Here is a 25676-nt window from a genome sequence, read left to right as displayed (position 1 = left end):
TAGCCTGGCCAAGTTGACACATACAGTTAACCATTATGTTTTCCAATATACCAGCTTGCTTCATGTATTGTCTTGTATTTTGCAAAAAAAACAAAAAGAAAAGAAAAAGTTTACTCATATTTTTTTACCTAACACTAGTCATCTACCTCCCTTCCTTCTAATTTGTGGCTTCCAATCTGCTTCCAAACAGGACAGCCATAGCCAGACTCTTTAGCATTAAAATTAAGTAAGAAAAAAAAAATTAAGTAAGGAATGAGGTGTGAGGGTCTAAAGAATTCTTTGGGAAGAAGGCAGACACACAGCCTGGTACATGGACTTACTAACATTTATTCTGGCATGCTAGGTGCCATTTACTTCCTGGAAGTTTCTTTTTTATGTTTCTGGAAAAGAACTATCCAGGGATTATTAATTTGAAGTTTTTTAAAAATTGAAATGTAAGAGAGACATGGTGAAAGAAAAAGACAGATAAAAAATGGGCTTCCTGCATAAACTAGAGGAAAAAGTCTCACATTTTAGATTTGAGGCCACACTAACCCTGGAGTCATATTTTGAATAGAAAGAGTTTGGTCATCGTTTAATAGTTATGGTATTTTTGTCTTCAGCTTCAACATTTTCCTTTCACAAATTTCTTATCTTTGTGGCTACATCTTCTGATATTTGAAGAACCAGTGATTCAAAGTGAGGGCAGAAATGTCATATCATGTTTTGAGCGGAGAGCAGGCAGCAGAAGGTCTTGGGATTTATTCCTGCCTCCACAAGTAACTTGCAGTGCAGTGGGGCATGCTGCTGCTAAATCTCTGTGAAGATTGCCAGTCTACAGTGTGGGCAGAGTCACTGAGTTTTGTAGAAGTATTTCATGTTTGTAAATACCCCTGACCCTTGAACTAAAGGTGCTATTGAGGTACAAAGTATTATTTTCAAGTGACTGAACATCGTGCACCCCTGAACTCTGCAGAATAAAGTGGTTTTTGTAGTCTACTTAACACTTTTTGTGTTTGGTTTTCCTGATTTCCAGACACAAAGAACTAGAGAAGATCCATATAAAGTTGTTTTATTCTTTTGTTTTAAAAATATCATGCCACAGAGTAAATTTCATACCGATTTTGAGGGTATTCCTTTTTGTTTTATTCAGTGTTTCTTCACTTTCCATGAATCTGTTTGGTTTTATGGATCTTGAGATCCAGCTGCGATTTAAAGGGGAAAAAAGAAGGGTCTATGCCCTAGAGATATCTTCAGAATAATTTATGAGCCACATAAGGTGACCAGGAGATTCCCATATGAATCATGCACACGAGGCGGTTTCTTTCCCTTATATTTGAAACTTGCTGAAGGGAAAGGTGACGCCGAGGGCAGCATCTTCAGCGGTACAGCACTCTCCTGCCTTCCATATTCCCCTTCAGTAGGACTCTTTCAAACATATCCTCATCCTCTCACCTTTGCAAAATGTGAGAAAGTGTGGCCGAGTGGCTTTCATGCTGCAAAGCGGAAGGAGGGGGAGCATATGTTGAAACTGTCACCGATTTAAGCTCCCTCTTGCTTTCAAATGTCTTACACGTGGCAGGGAGGGGGTTGGGGGTATCAGAACTCACACTTCAGTAGGCATTGAATTGCTTGCATAATTACCTTTCTCCAAATCTGTCTCACTGTTGAGAAAAACCTTCCTTGTTGGCTTTTTAGGATGAAATGTGGGTGTATTTTACAATTTTTTTCCCCCAACTTGTTTCAGGTACTACTGTTATTTGCTGTATCTCACAGCCATTTGGTTAACCTTATAAATGTCAGCCTGACTGAATGGTTTCCCTTTACGTAGTGTCTGGAATTCTAACTAATGGTACCATTATAAAGTGAGGAAAGGAAACAACTATAAGAATCACAGTCCTTCGTGGAAATTGTCTTGTTCCTTCTGATTTGTGAAGTCTACCAACTGTTAAGAGTTTCTTGATTGAGTCTAACAGCCCTTGAACATAGGGACTGAGTTGAGTTTTAATGCAATTGAGTCGAAAGCGATACAGTATTTTGTAGACCCATATCGATTGGCAGGCTGGCAAATGAGGACTGGCAAAAAACTCACACTGATAAAATGTCTCTTAGCCTCATCTACTTCACATGTTTTTTTCCTATCAGTGTTGGCATATTTGTCCCAGCTCCCTGAATGCAAGCCCTTGTGAGGAATTATAACTGAAATTTTCAAGATCACCTCTGAATCACATCAGTCACCACTTCCTTAACTCATGTGCAGCAAGATTTCTCTTTGCTAGTCTCTTGGATCTTCTCTACTTCTTTGGCTTCTATCTAATCCCTTCCTACCAATTTTCTTCCTGCAACTTTCCCAGTTTCTTCTCTGTCTCCTTCCTGATTTCCTTTTTCTTCTTAAGCTGATGCTGCCTTCTTCCCACTGATCTCCTCAGGTTACATTGTTTTCCTTAGAAGTCTCACTCTCACTCATCATTTTATAATAGCTTCAAAATGAATTTGCTCAGTCGTGTCTGACTCTTTGTGACTCTATAGACTGTAGTTGGAGAGGCTCCTCTGTTCATGAAATTCTCCAGGCCAGAATACTGGAGTTAGTAGTCATTGCCTTCTTCAGGGGATCTTCCTGACCCAGGGATCAAATCCTATAATAACTTAAGTGCTTATGATTCCCAAACTTATATATTGTCTTGATCATTACACTGATGTTCAGATTTATAATCTGCTCTGTTTATCAATTTGTTTCACAGGCACCTCAGATGAACCCTGTTCTTGAATCATCCTCTAGAATTCTGAATGACAGTTACTGACACACCACCCCCTGAGCCAGCTGTCATAGACAGAAAGTCAGTAATCATTCTGTTATTTCCTTCTTTACTTTTCCTATTTAGACAATTCCACAGTCCTTTGATTTCATCTCTCAAATATTTCTAGAGTCTCCTCCTTTTCACTACTGCTGTTGATGTAAAAGTCAAAACTCTTTCCTCATCAGTCCTAACTAGGCTTCTTCTTTCTAGTCTCGCTTTGCCTCATTTATGCCATAGAAGGATCCTTCTAAGACACAAAGCTGACCTTAATGTTCTTACAATTAGAATGGTATTCTTTCACCTATTAAATTGATATCAAGAACCATAATATGACTCAAAAGCCTGACTTTGTTCTCTTATTAGATTGCAGTTTTCCTCCTCCAAACTGACCCTTCCTTCTAGCCATTTGTAACTCTCACTCAACTTTCAAGACTAAATTCAAGCATAACCTTTGCTAGAGATCTTCCTTTTCCTACATAGGTTGAGCTAAGTGCCTCTCCTCTTACTTCCATAGCAACAAATTCACAGCATTCTTACAGTACTTGAGAAGTTATAGGAGAACTGTGTTCATTCTAAGAGGTCCTCCACAGCACTATGCCTGCCATCCTTCCACTCCCAGAGCTCAGCGCAGAGCTTAGATCACACTTAGTGCTCAATGAATTTGAACTGAGCCAGAATATTCCAGGTGTTTATTTCACAGACAAATGCTGCAGTAGCTTCACAACTGATCTCTCTGCCTCCAATGCACACTCACTACAGTCTGTCTTATACACAGCTGATGCGTGCATGCTAAGTCATTTCAGTTCTGTACAACTGTTTGTGACCCTACGGACTGTAGCTGGCCAGGCTTCTCTGCTCAAAGGATTCTCCAAGCAAGAACACTGGAGTGGGTTGCCATGCGCTCCTCTGGGGAATCTTCCCGACCCAGGAATTGAACCCACGTCTCCTGAGGCTCCTGCATTGCAGGTGGATCCTTTACCATTGAGCTGCAGGGGAAGCCTTCACAACTGCTTGGTGACTATAACTAAAGCATTGTTCTTATGATTTTTCTTCCTGCTTAAAATCTACAAACATTTCCTCATGCTCTGTGAAGATTTATAATCATATGTGTCTGTCTTTCCTTGTGTATTTGGTCCTACTTTTCCTATTCAGATGCTCCTCAATTCCGTACTCTCAACTCACACTGCTATTCTTTGCCATCATCACTTGTAGTTTCAATAATCATAGACTTTCAACTTTACATAAACCTTTTCAGCATTCACAAAAAATTTTCACAATGAATGCTTATTCCGTCATCTAATAACTTTTGCTCTCCTTCCTGCCTGCTTTGCCTTCTTTGTGTCCTAATTTATGTTCCTGTTTTCTTGAAGGTTCATCACTTCTGTGATATCCACTACAAGAAAAGACAGCAGTCTTTTACTTCATCTATATTTCTCTAAGAAAGACACATAATCTTGCTTTATACTATACTTTCTCCCATTTTAAATACCTCCCCAAGTCTTCTTCATTTTTAGTGTTGCATATTTTATCTTTTCAAATTTCTTCAGAGTTTATCAAAGGTAAAGCCAGAACTTCTCTCTCTGTGTATATATATTGTCATCCATGGTCCTAGGAACAGAAGAGATTTTCTTTGTGGGTGGCATCTACTAAGATTTTCTTCTTTTGTGAAATAAATTTTCTCCTCATATTCAACTTCATCCCTGGAATATAGTTGATGCATCTTTAAGTTTCTTTTCTTTCTGTATTATTTTAGTATTTTTAGAAAGTCCTTCAAATATTTAGAAAAATTATTTTTTCTCTATCATGTCATTGATCTTGACCTGTCCACAGAAATGAGATATTGCTTTACAACTAGTAAGACTGCTGTTTCATGTGCAAGCAATAAAATGTAACATAACACGTTGCATTGATATAGCAATGGTGTAATAAACTAGGCCTGAAATACAGGATAGGTTGAACTGCTTTTGCTTTTTGATCGAATTCAGTAAGGTGATAGAAACATTCTGTTTGAGGAAAAAAAAAAGATGTTTGTTTACAGGTTTAACTTCCTCTGATTGCTCCTATGAATTTCTTTTTTGTTTTCATACTCATCAGCAGTGTTAGGTAGAATTAATAGTGCCTATATCATGGAGAGTAGGTCTTCGTCTCCCTTCAAAAAAATAAAACAATTTTTAAATTGAACCAAGTTGAGAAAACAATGAGAGTAATACAAAGATACAGCATCATGTTCTGAGTAACAAAGATCTACTGTTTGGCTAACAGCCATTTTTTCAGCTGTTATAATTGGGTAGGATTTATGATTCAGGTTAAAGATTCAGAAGCAAGCAAATTCTAGAGATTTTTAAAATGTAAATCAACAGTAACAAGAAATCCCCCCCTAGGGAGTCCAGCATTATTTACAAAGTCAATTGGGCTATGACAGTGATGCTTCTTTTTATCTCTTATAGAGCTTAAACTTCATTTTTCAGCTTTCTCTTAGAACTCTACAACCTATAACTTAAGCAGCATATATCACGCATGCTAAAGTCTGCTCTTCCCATCAGGGAACTTGTGCAATTGACTTGCTGTCCTGGTGAGCGGATGAGCAAATTGGTATGGGGCAAAGGGTCAATCTGTATTCATGGTGTGCTAATGCCTTTGCAGATGAAAAAAATTACAATAACTCTCCTGGACATACCACACTGTATGCATAATTTGAAAAAAAGAAACACATGTGTAAACTCCTTGAACATACTTTAAGTGAATGGCGCTACTTACTGATGGCCTTCTGACTCCAATTTGAGAGGTACTTTCATGGGAAAGAATGTTGTCCTGTAACTCTCCATTCAGACAGGACATCTGACAGTGGCATCCAGCTTCCTTCATGTCTTTCATGTGTTAATCCCATATCTAATATGTGATGATTTCATAAGAGCTGCCCACTATTATTTAATTGTAGTGAGCACAGCACATCTGAATCTCAAAACATTAAATCGCAGTGTTTGTTTCAACATTCTATGTCCTGCTGTATTAAGGAAATGTTTCTGGTGAAATAAATTAATTAACAGTCAATCACGAGGGCCCTAACATTCGGAGTCTTGTGCCAACACGCACCATACAAACATGATTAATAAAAGAACACCCTGGAGTAAAAGAGGTCAATCACTGCATCATGGCATTAAAAATGAGACTATGGCATGTCAACAACTTTAATTGAGTTAAGTGTTCCATGAAAAGAATTGAAAAAGTCAAATGAGAAACAGGGCTCTTCATTATTTCCAAAATTGTTGATGCAAGATTTTTTTCAAGTAAGGGAATTTTGCATCCCTAAAAGAAATATCAAATTGTCAGTTGATCTTTTTGAAAAAGAATATTAAGCACTTCCATCAATAGAAAGACTAAAACTTGATGTGATATTTATTAAATCCTTAGTAATTTTTGCTCTTTTCCATTTTATAAGACTAATAGTAATAAATTTAAGAAGAGAATTTTAGAAGATATAATTATGTACAGATTCTAAAGAGGAATTTTTGTAAGAATGGGTTGCTTTGCCTTTTATTAATCTAACTCAAACATTATTTTTTAGATTTCTAAGAAAGTAATTTTTATTATTTAAAACAATCTATGAGTAATTTATATCCAATAAAATGTGTAGATCTTAAGTGTTCCCATTTGATGAGTTTTGACTGTTGCACACACTTGTGTGAAAGATAGTGTTTAATCACCCCAGGAAATTTCCTCACAATCTTTCTGTTGGGTTGCTCAGTGCCAACAGGTGCAACCACTTACTTTTTTCACTGTGTTTAGATTTGGCTGATCTAGAAGTTTAGGAAATGGGAACATACAATAAACAATGTTGTTGAGATTTCATCCATGTGGCAGTAGAAATATGGTCTGTATCAATAGCCTGCTTCTTTTCCTGCTAATCACTACTTTTCAGTGTGGATAGAACATAACTTGTTCTGTCTCTGTGCCGATGGGCATTTGTGTTGTTTTCAGTTGTCTTATTACCCCTTCAGAGATTGCTCTCTGAAATTTGACTTCATAGAAATGCACAAATTCTTTACTACACTGTCCTCCCACGTGCGCAGCTAAAGCTGTTTCTTCATTTTTCTGAAGAGGATCGGTAATTTTCGATGAATGATGAAAAAAACATGTCTGTAATTGATGAAGAATTTAACTATGACTGCTAATGCTTTGGAACAGTTGTATTTTTCTAAAAAGAAACCTAATTTATTAAAATTCTCATTTAGATCATAAATACATGCATATTTGAAAAATTGTACAGATAATGTATAAGAAATTGTAGTTTATAAAGATGATAAGTATTGGATAATATTTTAAAAGTAATCTATTCTACTTAATAGTGTTAGAATTTTTTCATTTATTGATGTGCTTTAGTTTCTTTTTGTTTCAGAAGTTTGAGTAAATCAGAGTATGCAAAGATATAGATTTGGATGCATATATTTTTAGCTATCAAGAAAATGTATGTTCTAAAATGCCATAATTATGTATAGAGTAATACCTCTGTCCAAAGACTATAATTATTTAGAATCCAGTGGGCATACTGTTAGCATAATTTACTTCATTGTTCAAAATAGCTAGAGAAATGGTCCCACTTGAAATGATTGACAACTGCTTTGAAAGTCTCAAGAGACATGCCCAAATATCAAATTAAAAGCATGTCATAACATATTTTTTAGCTTGTTATTTTGCTGCATTTGATTTCACATTATGATTCTGATAGGAAATTAAATTTCCTACAATGGATTTTTTTTTGTTTTCCCCCTCCAAACTGTTAGCTCCTTGTGAGGAGGGTTTATTTTTTGTTCACCTCTGTATCTTTGAATTCTAATGTCTACCCCAATGCCCAGAACACAGTAGGAAATAAACATTGGTAGGATGATTGAATGCCTATGTACACCGTGACTAGGCTTGACTGATACGTGTCCTGTTTTTGTACGATATCAGATACCATACCAGTCAAAATGATCAAAAGAACAAATTTTTCTTGATTTTTGGTAACTCAAATAATTTTTCTAATTCAGTTATTACTGTATGCAAACCAGATTGACGTTGTTTGCAATTTGGATGGTGTTCTTCATTTTCCAATGTAAATCAACTATCTACATTTATTACTAGGAAAAATGGTTTCTAGAGCTTAGAGGCTGTGGAAAAATCTGCACCAGAAACACTGATGATTTTTCTCAGCTGGAGGGATTGCCTATACTACTCCCACTCATTCTGCAACCCTGGAATCTGCTTCTGACCATAACACTTCTCATAATGTTGCCAAATCCAATAGACACTCATCTCTTTGCATTTCCCTCAAACTGGAATGAATAATATTGACAGCACTGTTCACTTCTTCCTTAAACATTCTTTCCTGGCACTAGCCTGATTTTTTGCATACCTGTAGGACATTTTCTGTCTTCTTTTGGGTCCCTTCTTCTCAGCCCACATCAGAGTCTTCCTACAACCCACCTGGACCTTTTCTTCTTCCTCTCCTCTCTTCTTAGAAGACTGCAGCAACCTCCATGGCTTTACATTCCTTACATAGACCGATGACATCTCCCTTTGCGGCTCCAGCTGAGAGCTCTCTTGAGCTCTGTATTTGCATATACAGTTGCCACTTGACATCTGGTTTTAGATGTCTCAAAGACATCTCAAACTAGACAAAGATTGAAGAAGAGAAGTCTCAAGTCTCAAGCCAGAGTCCTTTACCAGTCAACTCCAATAAATGGAAACTACCTTCTTATTCCAGCTAGAGTCCTATTGCAAAGCATTATGGACTCCTATTTCATATCACTTTTCCAATTCATCAGCAAATTCTGTCAATTCTATTTTCAATATATACATTGAAATCATCTGCAGATACAATGGAATATTACTCAGTCATGAAAGAATCACTTAAGCTCTCTATGCCTAAATTCATTTTCTTCATCTGTATGGGCAATGATGAAAGTAATAGTTTCAATGTCACAGAGTTCCTCTAAGGACTAAATATGAGATGTTCCAGGCAGTGCACAGCGAATCCTGAGTGCTCAATAAGAGATAGCTGTTAGTACTCCTTGTTACAGTAGCATTGGACAGCACTCACTTCTACCTGCTTCTTATCCTCCAGTTCTCACTTTTAGTTTTATTTAAAAAAGGTCTTTCTTGAATACCTTGGCTGAAACTAGCCCTCCTTGTAATTTTCTATATTTCACTTCCTCATTCATGTCTATTATAAGAGTTAGCACAATGTGTAAATATTTTATTTACTTGGTTTCCTTCTTTTCTGACTGTGTGTCTCTTTCTTTCTCTTTTTTTTTCCCTTTTGGTTGCTAGAATGCAAGCTTCTGGAAGACAAGGATCCTTCACCTGACTTAGTGCTGCACATGGTAAGTGCTTTTTATGTATTTTTTTGTGAATCAGTGAGTGACATTCTAGAATCTGAGAATTCATATACACTTCCCAGACATAAGGGTAGTCTGTGGGATCTTTGTTCCCTGACCAGGGGTTGAACCTGTGGCCTTGGCAGTAAAAGCACTGAGTCCTAACCACTGGACCACCAGGGAATTCTTAACCATCTTGATTTCTCTCTAGAAATGGGTATACTTTAGTGCCGTATCAATAGACTGAAGAAGTTTACATACTTCTGCATAAATTTATGTAACTTTCATCAACTTTTCTAGTTCTTCTGTATATAAGTATATATTTTCATCATGTAATTAGCTCTTACTTTCACCGGAGATAATTATTCCCTTTTAAATTGAATAAACATAATTAAATAACATTTTAACTAATTACCCAATGAGAAAAGTTGTATATGCAGCAGTTAAAATGAATCAAGTGAAGAAAGTCCATTTCTTGAAGGTTTCTCAGTTTTGTGTTGTTTGTTTGTTTTGCCTTTAACAGATACTCTAGTTTTAGGTCTAAGGGCCTAGGACAGAGAAAAGGTTTTCCAGTTCAGTCACTCTGGTAGTGGCTGACAGTTGAATTATTTTTCCTGATTCAAATAAAAAAAAATGAGGCTTCTCTTGTGGCTCAAATGGTAAAGAATCTGCCTGCAACTCAGGAGACCCCGGTTCGATCCCTGGGTTGAGAAGATCCCTGGAGTAGGAAATGGCCACCCACTCTAGTATTCTTGCCTGGAGAATCCCATGGACAGAGAAGCCTGGCAGGCTATAGTCCATTGGGTTACAAAGAGTCAGACATGACTGAGCAACTAACACAAATAAAAAGTGGTAACCAACCCCATATAAGAGCATTCTATATATTTATTCCATTAATATAGATATTTTCACTTGTGTTAAATATGCTCCTTAAAAAAAAAAAAACTTATGTAAGTAAAACATGTACAGAGTAAAGTTTACAAGTATTATATGTACCTCTTAGTAAAGTTTCACAAAGTGAATATATCCATGAAAGCATCATCCAGATTAATAAATAGACTGTCACAGGCATTGCAATTTTATCCATTCAAGTGGGAGTATATTGAAATCTTACTGGGATTTTAATGAATATCTCCCTGAAAAATAATAAGATTGCGTGTTTTTCATATATCCATTAACCATTTGGATATCCTCTTTGTGAAATGCTTCCTCAGGTCTTTTGTTCATTCTTCCAATGGGAGTTCTGTCTTTTCTTGCTGATGTTTAGAAATTCTTTATATATTCTGCATACAAATCCTTTTTGAGCTGTCACACTTGTTACTCTGTTTTTTGACTTAAAATTCTTTTGATGAAAAGAAGTTCTTACTCTCAATGTAATCTTTCCATCTTTGTTTAATACTTTTTTGTTATATATATATAATTTTCTAAAAATTTAAAGTAACTATATCAAAGTTTTGAAGATATTCTTTCATGTTATCACATAGAATTCTGTGATATTTTAGACTTAGATATATAATTCATATGGGATTAATTTTTGGATGTGATATAAGATTTACTTTTCATGGTATGTTTCTATCTTATTTATTGACACCATTTATTAAAAAGACATCTTTATTGTGCTGAACTATGATGTCTCTTTTCAGCAAACCAAGTATTTTTATAGTTCAAACAATGTCAGAAATGTATTTAAAAGAGACAGTATCTATCATTAACATTGTCAGCCACATTTAGCATGCAGTAACAGTGATATTTTAGCAGTAAATGTTAAAATGTTAAACCCTAATAACATGTTCTTTTTAACCTTTCTTGTATCAAAGTGACAATCTGATGAAAGCTTTCAACATTATTCACAGGAAAATGCACATTACACAAGAAGTTTTGAGTACAATTTTAAAGTTGTTTGTGAACATCTTATAGCCTATGTATTCTGATTTATGAACCCATGAGCTATAATATTCCATGAATAAATGATGCTATTTGACTGTATAACAGGAGAATTAAAATGTAATCTTTAGAGAGAGAAGAATGGAGGCAGTGAGTAATTTTTGAGGTTTTTCACAAAACATTTAACTTTGTGGTGTAAGTGTCTCATACCTAAATAACATACATTCATTCTTGTCCAGCAAGTTGATATTTACTCTATACTATGAACCTAAAACAAAAGAAAGAATGCTGAGTTTGGTGTTTAGTATGAGAAATCAATCAAACAGTAACTTATCTTTTGCAATAAAATGATATGAAAAAGTCAGAAGTTGTTCTAAAAAGCATGCATTGAGTAACCTAAGCTAAACTGTGGATATTAGGGGTTGTTGTTGTGGTAGTGGTGGTGGTGGTGGGCAAGAGTCAGAGGAGACTTGCTTAAGAAAGGAATATTTTACTTGGAGTCTGAATCATGAATACAAAATTACTATACAGGGTAGGTGGGTACAGAACATTTCAGAAAGAAGTAGCATCAGGTAAAATGTCCATGAAGTAGGCAAAAATCATGGTCCATTTGGGAAGAAAATAGCTGGTCTAAGCTGTTGATGCATGCAAAATAAGGAAGGTGCAATGTCCAGCAAGTTTAGAGAGGCAGACAAAATTGAGGTATTTCTTGAAGAGCAATGCGAAACCTATGTAGACTGAGGAGGCCAGTATAGCCAAGAATTTAAAGTGCTTGACTTTTGATCAGATCAGTCAAAACAAAGAAAAGTGATAGGATATGAAAGAAACTGGACTTCCCAGGTGGGTCTAGTGCTAAGGAACCCACCCCCTAATGCAGGAGACGTAAGAGATGTGATTTGACTCCTGGGTCCGGAAGATCCCCTGGAGAAAGGCATGTCAACCCACTCCGAATATTCTTACCTGTAGAATATCATGGACAGAGGGCCTTGGTGGGCTATAGTCTGTAGGGTCACAACAAGTTGGACATGATTGAAGTGACTTAGCACACACAAGAAAGAAATTGAACTGGGGAAAACTCATAGGATTTGGTGAGATAAACATTTGCTTTCTGGGAAGCAAAGAAGGGAAGTCTCAAAAACTATTTCTTAATTTTGGGTTAAACCATTGAGATAGGAACCACTGTAAGCCATGACAAATGGGTGAAATTTTTTCTTTCCTTTTTAATGGACAGAATGCAGAGATCATACATTTAGTTTTGGATTTGTTGACTTAAACTGATTTTGAGGCAGCTACACAATGAGACTGAGTTGACAATATATAGATTGTTCTGAAGACAGGAAAATAGTATGACCAGAAGCTGTACCTTTGGAAATCAGAGGAACTTAGATGACATTTAAGGGTAAGTGTGAAAGAGACTGTCAAGAAAGGCCCTGCAGGATATGTATTAAGAGAGTGGTCTTTACTTTTCCTGATTCAAATTGACTCTGCTTAAAATCAACTGATTAAATATACTTTCACTTGAGAGAAAATATATAATAGTTCTCTTGGTCACTGATAATTTATCAAGATAGTTTAGTAGGGTCAGAGGTCTAAGCAGAATTCATAGACTTTCCATTAAGAAATTAAGAAATGGCAACTCTGAAAATACATTTTATCCAAGTCTTCATGAAAAAGAAACATCTTCTACTTTTCTTAAAATAAGAATTTGACACCCTCCAGTGATTATGGTGAAGAAGTGAAGTCGCTCAGTCGTGTCCAACTCTTTGCAACCCCATGGACTGTAGCCTACCAGGCTTCTCAGTCCATGGGATTTTCCAGACAAGGATACTGGAGTGGGTTGCCATTTCCTTCTCCAGGGGATCTTCCCAACCCAGGGATCGAACCCAGGTCTCCTGCATTGTAGGCAGATGCTTTACCCTCTGAGCCACCAGGGAAGCTTGGTAACTATGCATTATTTCTGTATGAAGATATGCATGTGTATGTAAGTTAAACTGGATATTAAATATCCAAATGCATATCTATACTACTTTGTCTTTAGCTTTTCTCCATCAAAATCTCATAATTTTATAAATATTGTTTAATGCAATGATGCACAAATATTTATGAGATTAGACTTTCCAACTGTCTCCAGAACTAGGGAAACGATTCCTGAGACAATGGGCTATGGGACAAAATATGCTATTTTAGGGGAAGCGGGTAATCAGAAGAAGTTCTGAAGTGGATGGCTGAACATCTGTAGGTTGCAGTTACCATAATGACCCTGTAGCTGCTAAAAAATAAACATGCTACCACTTCACAGTTTTGCCTAAGATTAATCCTGTCCCATCCAGTACCTGGCACACGGAATGCCAACCACTGGGTAACTAGCACAAACTTTTTTAACCTTGGTACTATTGACATTTTTGCTGGAAAATTATTTCTTCTGTGTTATGTCTTATGTTGGGTGCTCTCCTGCACATTGATAACTAACATCCCACTTGAAGCCAGTGACATCCCCACCCTAGTTATGACAGCAAAAATATCTCCAGATATTACCATATGTCTGGGGAGTGGAGTGCTTTGAAAGGGACAGTTTTCGCTCAAGAATCACTGATTTATTGAATGAGCAAACGTTTCCTTTCTGATAGATATTGACTGTTCTGAGTCCTTTTTGTGAAGGGTGGAAGAGTCTTGGTCTCTGGACAGGATGAGAGCGAGAGCATCTTGGTCACCCTGTGGTCAGAGGCACAGGTCAGAGGTCAAGTCAGGTGCAGATGGCACACGCGTAGTGTGTAATGAGACAGGGTTCAAAGCTTTGGATTGTCTCTCAGCCAGTCGAGGTTCATCCGGGTCACACACACATGCCCATTTTATATCTTCAAGGCTTATGAAAGAAGGTTTTCACAAGATGACAGTGGAACCCTTGTGAGATATCTTAGTAGATAGGTCAGAGATTGACTCTAGAGGTTAAAAGTTACCATTTAATTAACTCCTTTCTCTTTTAGGTCAAATTACTTACAAAGAACAGTTTGAAAAATAAGGGAGTAGAACTGCCATTTCATGAGCATGAAGTTTCCTTTGAAAGCAAAATTTAATGACCAAAAAAGAAGTACTTATGAACGTTCAGTTTGAATTTACTTATGTATGTGACTAGTAATATCATCTGACATGTTCTATTCTTGCTAGTCCCATATACTGAATAGACCTGCAGATATCTGCCATACAAAACTAAGGATTATAGAGCACTCAGCTGAGGCTGCAAGTCTTCATAGAGTCTCTGCTCTACACATGCCTTCTAACTTGTAAGGCTTACATGGAAGGAGACAGAGTATATGCTTATACATGAAGGATGGTTTCTTAGAATAGCTCTGTCTGGAGGAAGAAAAGAGTGTGCTCTTCACCAGGATTTCTGCTGGTGTCTTTGACCATAGCTAATTCAAATCTCAGTAAACTTCTAAAATACAGAGCTAAGCTGGATACTGGCACAACATGCCATAGGCTAGCAGCCAAGTGGAAACGTGTATTGTTATGACAATAGAGGGATATAAAATCATGCTGCCTGCCAGCAGGAGTGGAGACCTAGTGACCTAAATGAACTCAACCAGAAATCCATTAAATGATTTAATTTTTGGTTCATCCAGCTATTGATTATACTTGTAGAGCTGGGGCAGCAGCAGTAGCAATATCAAAAGCAGCAATGAAAGCCTGAGTAGAATTATTAAGAGCATATAACTACTGTATAAGGTGAGTAGATGTCTGATACGAAGGGGCTACAATAACTAGAACAATAATTTTCTGACAACGCTGATTTATTCCCGGTGCAATGGAAAAAATAGATTTCTACAGACTGTTCTTGTCAAAACATCAGAATATAGCAGGTGTCTCAACATCTGAATGCACTGTGATGTTCAACATCTTTTGCCTTTCAAGAAAAGACTAAAAACAAATGAACAATAGATTCGTGTACAGCAGGCCGTGAGATCTTTCACGCTGGACAGGCTGGGTAGGGTACAAATCCTGCATGAAATGGCAGTGACAATATGTAGCTGTTGAAGGCTCACATTCACATTAAGAATATTGAATGTAGAATCTGTTCACAGATGTGAACTCAACTGTGTCGTAATATTTGTATAGTAACAGAGAAATCTCTCTCTCTCTTTTTTTTTTTTTTCTGGTGCTGTGCTACAAGCAAGCTGGAATTCTTGCTTTAAAACACAATTCACAAGCAAGCAAACAAAATATAAGCCCTCTGTCTTAGGAAGTAAAAAAACAGAATTATGAAAAATTTTTTACAATAATTTAAGGTACTGAGAAGGGAAACATGGGTAGAATTTCACTAAAATCCATTTCAGTTTTATAGAAGAAGTTTTAAAATATACATAGAGCTTATAATTTTAACTTTTCTTTTCTTTTCACTAAGAATAAAACAAAGGGAGAATCCAACTGTTTGGGCATTGAGGACCATATTTTCATTAGTGTTGTATGGAAAGGAGGATAGAATAAAGGTTCATGTGATTGTGATGTTCTATTTCAATGACTCAAGACAGAGGGAGTTTTGTCTTTGGTTTTCACTAGCTACGACTGGAGCAAAAGCAGAAATAAGTAACCTAAAAGCTGCTAAATTATGACAGAGTTCAATTTTTTTTGCAAGTATGAGGTTTACCTATACTCAATCCAAATATAGAAGTGAAGATTTTTAGAATCAACTATTTCCTATTCTTTCCATTTTCAAATGAATATTATTAGTCACCAGAGATAAAGTGAAATAAATAATCCTGAGGTTCAGCTCAAACTTCTTGGCCTCCATAACACCTGCCTTGGTTCTGAAGGCAGAAATGACTCTGGTCTCTGGTGTTACATTCTGGTCCAAATTGCTTTTGGTTACATTCCACTAGTATGAGTAACAGTAAGAATAATATTAACAGTCATAGTTTTAGTCATTGGGGAATCCTTTGCTTTGCAGAGACTACAGATTTTCACATTATTTGTTCCTCCAGAGAAAGGATGTTCATAGAAACAATAAATGAAATGAAATTTAGTTTCAGAACTAAGGAGTGAAACTAGATATATGTACTTATTAGTAATTGCAGTGATTAAGTCTGAAGAGACAGATTTTCTGAATTCAAATAATGCCTTTTCAAGTTACAAGTTCTAAGATCATGGGAAATATATTTCTTTTCTGTCTCTATATTGACCTCATCTGTAAAATAATGCGGATAACTCATTGAACTTCTAGGATTATTGTGAGAGTTAAATACACTTTTTTTCCTGGCACATAGTAAGTGCTCAATTAGTGTCAACTATTTTTGTTTACCATTGCTATATTTTATGTCTTTGGATACAGTTCAGACATTTTGAAGAGGGCTAGTTTGGAAATTCCTGGGTGGAAATATAATGGAAAATTGTGATTCATTTTAACTCTTGAACCAAAATGAAAATATAAAAGAAAACTAAGATGTGTTGTTAGAACAAGATCCAGTTTCCCCCGTGGTCAGTCTCTCTCATTAGGAAGTTTCCATAAGCCTCTTATCCTTAGTCATCAGAGGGCAGACAGAATGGAAATCACAATCACAGAAAACTAACCAAACTGATCACATGAACCACAGCTTTGTCTAACTCAATGAAACCATGAGCCATGTGTTGTAGGTCCACCCAAGATGGACGGGACACAGTGGAGAGTTCTAATAAAACATGGTCCACTGGAGGAAAGAATGGCAAGCCACTTCAGCATTCTTGCCTTGAGAAACCCATGAACAGTATGACAGGGCAAAAAAAATATGACACTGAAAGATGAACTCCCCAGGTCTGTAGGTGCCCAATATGCTACTGGAGATGAGTGGAGAAATAACTCTGGAAAGAATGAAGAGATGAAGCCAAAGAGAAAACAATGCCCAGTTGTGGATGTGACTGGTGATGGAAGTAAAGTCCAGTTCTGTAAAGGAACCTGGAATGCTAGAACCTGGAATGCTAGGAACCTGGAATGCTAGATCCATGAATCAAGGTAAATTGGAAGTGGTCAAACAGGAGATGGCAAGAGTGAATATCAACATTTTAGGTATCAGTGAACTAAGATGGACTGCTGCTGCTGCTAAGTCGCTTCAGTCATGTCTGACTCTGTGCCACCCCATAGACAGAAGCCCACCAGGCTCCCCCATCCCTGGGATTCTACAGGCAAGAACACTGGAGTGGGTTGCCATTTCCTTCTCCAAAGCAGGAAAGTGAAAAGCAAAAGTGAAGTTGCTCAGTCATGTCCAACTCTTAACGACTCCATGGACTGCAGCCTACCAGGCTCCTCTGTCTGTGGGATTTTCCAGGCAAGAGTACTGGAGTGGGGTGCCATTGCCTTCTCCGAAAATTGACTGGAATGGGTTAATTTAATTCAGATGATCATTATATCTACTACTGTGAGCAAGAATCCTTTGGAAGAAATGGAGTAGGCCTCTTAGTCAACAAAAGTCTGAAATGTAGTACTTGAGTGCAATCTCAAAAACGACAGAATGATCACTGTTCATTTCCAAGGCAAACCATTCAGTATCACAGTAATCCAAGTCTATGCCCCAGCCCGTAATGACAAAGAAGATTAAGTTGAACATTTCTATGATGACCTACAAGAACTTCTAGAACTAACACCAAAGAAAGATGTCATTTTCATCATAGGGGACTAGAATGCAAAAGTAGGAAGTCAGGAGATACCTGGAGTAACAGGCAAGTTTGACCTTGGAGTACAAAATGAAGCAAGGCAAAGGCTAACAGAATTTTGCCAAGAGAACACACTGGTCATGGCAAACATGCTCTTCCAATGACTCAAGAGACGACTCTACACATGGACATCACCAGATAGTCAATACTAAAATCAGATTGATTATATTCTTTACAGCCAAAGATGGAGAAACTCTATATAGTCTGTGAAAATATAGAGCTGACTGTGGCTTAGATCATGAACTCCTTACTGGCAAATTCAGACTTAAATTGAAGAAAGTAGGGAAAACCACTTGACCATTCAGCTATGACCTAAATCAAATCCCTTACGATTATAGAATGGAAGTAATAAATAGGTTCAAGGGATTAGATCTGATAGACAGAGTGCCTGAAATTCTATGGACAGTGGTTCATAACATTGTACAGGAGGCAGTTATGAAGACCATCCCCAAGAAAAAGAAATGCAAAAAGGCAAAATGTTTGTCTGAGGAGTCCTTACAAATAGCTGAGAAAAGAAGAGAAGTGAAAGGCAAAGGAGATAAAGAAACATATACCCATCTGAATGCAGAGTTCCAAAGAGATAAGGAGAGATAAGAAAACCTTCCTCAGTAATCAATGCAAAGAAACAGAGGAAAACAATAGAATGAGAAAGACTAGAGATCTCTTCAAGAAAATTAGAGATACCAAGGGAACATTTCATGAAAAGATGGGCACCATAAAGGAAAGAAATGCTATGGATGTAACAGAAGCAAAATATATTAAGAAAAGGTGACAAGAATACACAGAACTATACACAAAAGTTCTTCATGACCCAGATAACCATGATGGTGTGATCACTCACCTAGAGCCAGACATCCTGGAGTCTGAAGTCAAGTAGTCCTCAGGAAACATCACTTTGAACAATGATAGTGGAGGTGATGGAATTCCAGTTGACCTATTTCAAATCCTAAAAGATGATGCTGTTAAAGTGCTGCACTCATTATGCCAGCTAATTTGGAAAACTCAGTGGTTGCCACAGAACTGGAAAAGATCATCTTCATTCCAGTCCCAAAGAAAGGCAATGCCAAACAATATTCAAACTACCACACAATTGCACTCATCTCACATGCTAGCAAAGTAATGCTCAGAATTCTCTAAGCAAGGTTATGTGAACTGAGAACTTCCAGATGTTCAAGCTGGATTTAGAAAAGACAGAAAAACCAGAGATCAAATTGCCAACATCCCTTGGATCATAGAAAAAGCACAAGAGAGTTCCAGAAAAAAACACCTACTTCCGCTTTATTGACTATGCCAAAGCCTTTGACTGTGTGTATCACAACAAACTGTGGGAATTTCCTCAAGAGATGTGAATACCAGACCACTTTACCTGTCTCCTGAGATATCTGTATGCAGGTAAGAAACAACAGTTAGAACAGGACTTGGAACAATGTACTGGTTCCAAATTGGGAAAGGAGTACATTAAGGCTGTATATTGTTACCCTGCTTATTTAACTTATATGCAGAGTACATCATCTAATATGCCGGGCTTGATTAATCACAAGCTGGAATCAAGGTTGCAGGCAGAAATATAAATAAATACTGACCGACTCTTTTCTTGGGCTCCAAAAGCACTGCAGATGGTGACTACAGCCATGAAATTAAAAGACGCTTGCTCCTTGGAAGAAAAGCTATGACCAAACTAGGCAGCTTTTTGAAAAGCAGAGGCATTACATTGCCGACAAATGTCCTTCTAGTCAAAGCTATGTTTTTTCCAGTAGTCATGTATGGATGTGAGTTGGACCATAAAGACAACCAAGTGCTGAAGAATTGATACTTTTGAACTGTGGTATTGGAGAAGACTCTTGAGAGTCCCTTGGAGTGAATGGAGATCAAACAAGTCAATCCTAAAGGAAATCAGTCCTGAATATTCATTGGAAGGACTGATGCTGAAGCTGAAACTCCAATAATTTTGCTACCTGATACCAAGAACTGACTCATTGGAAAAGACCCTTTTGCTGGGAAAGATTGAAGGCAGGAGGAGAAAGGTACGACAGAAGGTGAGATGGTTGAATAGCATCACCGACTCCATGGATGTGAGTTTGAGCAAGGTCTGGGGGTTAGTGATGGACAGGGAAGACTTGCTTGCTGCAGTCCATGGGGTCACAGAGTCGGACACAACTGAGCGACTGAACTGAATTGAAGATGTGTTGAGGACTTGCTATTCACAGATATTTTGACATGTGTTATTTCAATTAATACTCATATTAAGGCTGTAAGGAAGATTTTGTTACCCATTTAGAACTGAGAAGATCTAAAGTGAGAAGAATTTAAAGTTATTAAAATTCATTTATAGTAGCATTAGGGTTTGTACCCAAACATGCTGAGCAAGGTTCTTTCCACTTCCTAACACAGGGCTCCTTCCACTTCATGCTTTCCATTGTTTCTGGCTCCACAATACACTTGAGTCTTGGAATGTCCAGTCCCTGCCAGTCACAGAGCTATTCCAACAGGATAGCCCCAGGCTGTGATTATTAAAAGACAACGATTTGAGGGATGAAATTGATAGATGTGATTTAAATGGAGGTACTTCCTTTCTACCTACTCTCTTTTAAGGTCCCAGACCCTATGTAAACTCCTGGGAAACTCTAAGCAGCAGTGACCAATAGTCTGTCTTGTACCTGACAGTGGTTTGATAGCCTGAAATCAGCTCAGACTTTAGAGATGATGGGCTAGTGTATCCAAAGGCTCATTATCCATTTTAGAGCTCTTAGACCTACATAAGCCTTATGCAGCTCTAAAGTACGTCTCGCAGAAAATAGCAGTGTGTGACTAGGTTAGTTTAAGAAAACTGTGGCTAGTGCTGCATCAGATGGGATTGGGGAGTAGCTTCCAAGTGAGGTCGTCGGATTGCTGGAGGTGGTTACCTGTAAAACCACGTGGTGGGCATGTTGATAAAGATGCTGAAGCTGCATCCAAAGACAGAGGGACTGCTGTCATCAATTAATAACGTTTGTCAGAGGTTCGGAATGGGGAATCGTTATCATGCAAACTGCCTCTCTGTCACTTCTGAGCTAGAAGCAGTGACAGGATCTGCAGTCAGTCTGGATGTGACTTTTGTCATCTGTGAATTATTTTTGCAAAGTCTTCTTGCTGCTCAGGTGGGTCTCCTTTCCTCACTAATATTTAAGTACTCATCCTGAAGTTGTATGCTGTCTTGAAATAACTCTTCTTTGGCCAAGTAGCTACATTATTCTGCCAAAAGCAACAAAAATTATTTTCTGAGAAGAAATGCCCCCACACCAGTATATTTAATTTGTTTTCAAGAGTGTTGGAAATTTCTCTTAGAATCTACACTGTATTACCAATATAAATAGCACATATTTAAGTAATGGCAATAAATTATGAAAACAACAACAAGGAACATTTTAATAGCTTAAACTGTTGATTTGAAGAATGAGCCAATATTTCTACATTCTACTGGGCAAAATCATCCTATGAATATAGAATTGTATGAAACTAATTTTTGCAATCAGGATCTCTAAAATTTGTTGTGTTTTATTTTGATTTTACTGTTCATGGCTCATTTCCCAGGAATATATTAAATGATGGAAAGACTAATGCTGTGGGGAGTTTTAAGGACTTTTATTTCTACATTGACTGATATATTCTTAACCTTGAATGATATTGATCCATATTTAATACAAAAGCAGATATATTCTTTCTCAGAATATCTCAAGTAGGGCATTAGCAATTTAAAAAACAACATTCCTTATATCAACCGCAAATGTATTGTTTCAGATGTTAAATGATGGGTTAAAGGCAGAAATTAGTAAAAAAGTTAAGATGGCATTTCAGTACAGAGACATATTAAGCATTTGAGAAAATACATGTGCCTTTCTTAAATACTATTTTTTTCTTTAAAGTAACAGTATCTTGCATTTGTTTACTTAAGCACTAAATAACTCTAAGGAAAATAAACAACAGTTTTATTACAAATGTTGTATTGTTATATACATACATATCCATACAGAATTGTCTTTTAACATGTGAAGATTTTAAATTATTCACTTTGAAGGCAAACCATTAATATCACAGTGATCCAAGTCTATATCCCAACCATAAATGCTGAAGAAGCTGAAGTTGAACAGGTCTATGAAGACCGACAAGACCTTCTGGAACTAACACCAAAAAAAGATGTCCTTTTTATCATAGGGGACTGGAATGCAAAAGTAGGAAGTCAAGAGATACCTCAAGTAACAGGCAAGTTTGGCCTTGGAGTGCAAATTGAAGCAGGGCAAAGGTTAAGAGAGTTTAGCCAAGAGAAAGCACTGGTCATAGCAACACAAGAGAAGACTCCATACATGGACATCACTAGATGGTGAATACTGAAATCATATTGATTATATTCTTTGCAGTCAAAGATGGAAAAGTTCTATACAGTCAGCAAAAACAAGACTGGGAGCTGACTGTGGCACAGACTATGAATTCCTTATTGCCAAATTCAGACTTAAATTGAAGAAAGTAGGGAAAACCACTAGACCATTAAGGTATGACCTAAATCAAATCCCTTATGATTATACAGTGGAAGTGACAAATAGATTCAAGGGATTAGATTTGATAGACAGAGTGCCTGAAGAACTATGGATGGAAGTTCGTGACATTGTATAGGAGGCACTGATCAAGACCATCCCCCCAAAAAAAGAAATGCAAAAGCAAAATGGTTGTCTCAGGAGGCCTTACAAATAATTGAGAAAAGAAGAGAAGTTAAAGGCAAAGGAGAAAAGGAAAGATAAACCCAACTGAATGCAGAGTTCCAAAGAATAGCAAGGAGATATAAAAAAGCCTTTCTCAGTGATCAATGCAAAGAAATAGAGGAAATCAATAGAATGGAAGGACTAGAAATCTCTTCAAGAAAATTAGAGATACCAAGGGAACATTTCATGAAAATGTGGGCACAATAAAGGAAAGAAATAGTATGGATCTAGCAGAAGTAGAAGATATTAAGAAAAGGTAACAAGAATACACAGAAGAACTGTACAGAAAAGATCTTAATGACCCAGATAACCATGATGGTGTGATCACTCACCTAGAGCCAGATATCCTGGAGTGTGAAGTCAAATGGGCCATAGGAAGTGTCCCTACAAACAAAGCTAGTGAAGTGATGGAATTCCAGTTGAGCTATTTCAAATTCTAAAAAATGATGCTGTTACAGTGTTGCACTCAATATGCCAGCTAATTTGGAAAACTCAGCAGTGGCTATCGGACTAGAAAAGATCAGTCTTCATTCCAGTCCAAAAGAAAGGCAATGCCAAAGACTATTCAAACTACTGCACAATTGCACTCATCTCACACGCTAGCAAAGTAATGCTCAAAATTCTACAAGCAAGGTTTCAACAGTACATGAACGGAGAGCTTCCAGATGTTCAAGCTGGATTTAGAAAAGGCAGAGGAACAAGAGATCAAATTGCCAACATTCTTTGGATCTTAGAAAAAGCAAGAGAATTCCTGAAAAACATATGCTTTATTGACTATGCCAAAGCCTTTGACTGTGTGGATCACAACAAACTGTGGAAAATTCTTCAAGATATGGGACTATCAGACCACCTTACCTGCCTCCTGATAAATCTGTATTCAGGACACAGAACAATAGACTGGTTCCAAGTTGGAAAGGAGTATGTCAAGGCTGTATATTGTCACCTTGCTTATTTAACTTATATGCTGAATACATCATGTGAAATGCCAAGCTAGATGAAGCACAAGCTGGAATCGAGGTTGCAAACAGAAATATAAAAAACCTCAGATATGCATATGACACTACTCTTATGGCAGAAAGTGAAGAGGAACTATAGATCCTCTTGATGAAAGTGAAAGAGGAGAGTGAAAAAACTGGTTTAAACTCAACATTCAGAACACTAAGATCATGGCATCTGGTCCCATCACTTCATGGCAAATTGATGGTGAAACAATGGAAACAGTGACAGACTTATTTTCTTGCGCTCCAAAATCACTGAAGATGGTGACTGTAGCCATGAAATGAAAAGACACTTTCTCCTTGGAAGAAAAGTTATGACCAACCTAGATAGCATATTAAAAAGCAGAGACATTTGCCAGCAAATATCCTTCTAGTCAAAGCTATGGTTTTTCCAGTAGTCATGTATGGATATGAGAGTTGGACTATAAAGAAAGCTGAGTGCCAAAGAATTGATGCTTTTGGACTGTGGTATTGGAGAAGACTCTTGAGAGTCCCTTGGAGTGCAAGGAGATCCAACCAGTCAATCCTAAAGGAAATCAGTCCTGAATATCCTGGAAGGACTGGTGCTGAAGCTTCAATACTTTGGTCACTTGATGGGAATAACTGACTCATTGGAAAAGATTCTGGCGCTGGGAAAGGTTGAAAGCAGGTGGAGAAGAGGATGACAGAGGATGAGATGGTTGGATGGCATCACCAACTGGATGGACATGAGTTTCAGTAAGCTCCAGGAGTTGGTGATGGCCAAGGGAGCCTGCAATGCTGCAGTCCATGGGATTGCAAAGAGTTGGACACCTCTGAGCAACTGAACTGAACTGAGAAGTGAATTACTTTTCTAAAGTACAATAATTATGAATAAGTAAATTCAGTTTACTTCTAAATTATAAACCTTTCTTCTGCACTGGGTTCATCACACCTATAGATGGAGAAATGCTTTGAAATTAAGTTGACTACTAATGAGACCCATGACTGTAGAAGTCAGCATTCCCATCCTTCCCCTGCAAATCAGAAAAAGAGCAATGACAAGAATGGAAAACAAAAGGCCAAAAGCCTGTAAAAATGATGTGCAATTAACCTGGGAGACAGAAATAATGCACATACTCCAAAATATATCTAGGAACTGCCCTGAACATCTGAGATCTGTTGAAACCATGAAGAAGACTCAAAGTCAAGAAGAATAGTTAAAGGGAGAGTTAATGGGAAGAAGTACAAAACAAAACTAGAGCATCCAGGAAAAAAGGCTTTAGAAAATGGAAGCAAATAAATACTTCCTGACATGGCAAATGCTTTGTTCTTTATTTTCACATTGTTCTTGGACTTAGGCTAAGCAAGGCTAGAGTCAGAAGCATTTCTGGATTCAGCTTGTCTCTAAGGAGATGAGGTGGACCTACACAGAGAGGGCAGTGATTTCAGGAAGCAGTGTGCCTGTGTTTGTGGCAATAGAGGAAGAACAGCTACAGACCTATAGTCTGGTCAGTCAACCAAGAGTCATCTGGAGAAACTTCAATGAAAAGACTGGAAATCAGTGCTCGGTATATCCAATTCTAGCACAAAGATCAAAGTAAATGTGGATATTAGAATCATAGTGAAAGAAAGTGAAAGAGTTAGTCACCCAGTCACATCTGACTCTTTGCGATCCCATGGACCATAGCCCACCAGGTTCCTCCATCCATGGGACTCTCTAGGCCAGAATACTTGAGTGGGTTTGCATGCCCTCCTCCAAGGGATCTCCCAGACACAGGTATCAAACCTACATCTCTTAGGTCTTCTGCATGGGTAGGTGGGTTCTTTACCGCTAGGCCAGAATCATGGTATAAAATGTAAATCTGATTTATTTTAACTGAAATAATGATTTCACTGATAATCATTGGGAAAGGAAGGATGGATGAAGGTGGGATTAAATGTGTTTGATAGTGGCTTCTGAATCTCAAGTTTTTATTTAAAATGGAAAATGTATTAGGTTGAAATACATGGAAATACAATCCCCAAACATTTGAATATCAGAAATCTCAGAATTCAAACCATACCTAAGGCACTCTCAACCTGAAAGACTCTATTTTGATCTCTGCCACTTGTAAGATAAAAACCCACCTCTAATTACAATTGTAACTTATCTTTGATTGTAAGACAAATTTCAGTTTTAGAGATATTAGTATGTGAAAAGATTTACAAGTGAAAATGACCCTGATGCTGGGAAAGATGAAAGGCAAAAGGAGAAGAGGGTGGCATAGGATAAGATGTCTGGATGGTATC

The 25676-nt window shown here is 37.4% G+C and overlaps 1 long non-coding RNA gene across 1 annotated transcript in view; it reads left to right on the top strand.

Annotated features, from left to right (window-relative positions):
* LOC136146451 (uncharacterized) overlaps positions 1 to 25676 on the top strand; it is a 184794-nt gene that overhangs the window by 39881 nt on the left and 119237 nt on the right. The window contains exon 2 of the long non-coding RNA XR_010658990.1: positions 9087 to 9139. This is a non-coding gene — a long non-coding RNA (uncharacterized lncRNA). The remainder of the gene's footprint in view (positions 1 to 9086; positions 9140 to 25676) is intronic.

Source organism: Muntiacus reevesi, chromosome 14 (assembly GCF_963930625.1).
Source record: "Muntiacus reevesi chromosome 14, mMunRee1.1, whole genome shotgun sequence".
NCBI lineage: Eukaryota > Metazoa > Chordata > Mammalia > Artiodactyla > Cervidae > Muntiacus > Muntiacus reevesi.
Note: the sequence above shows the minus strand (reverse complement) of the source record. Positions and strands in the feature narration are given on the sequence as shown.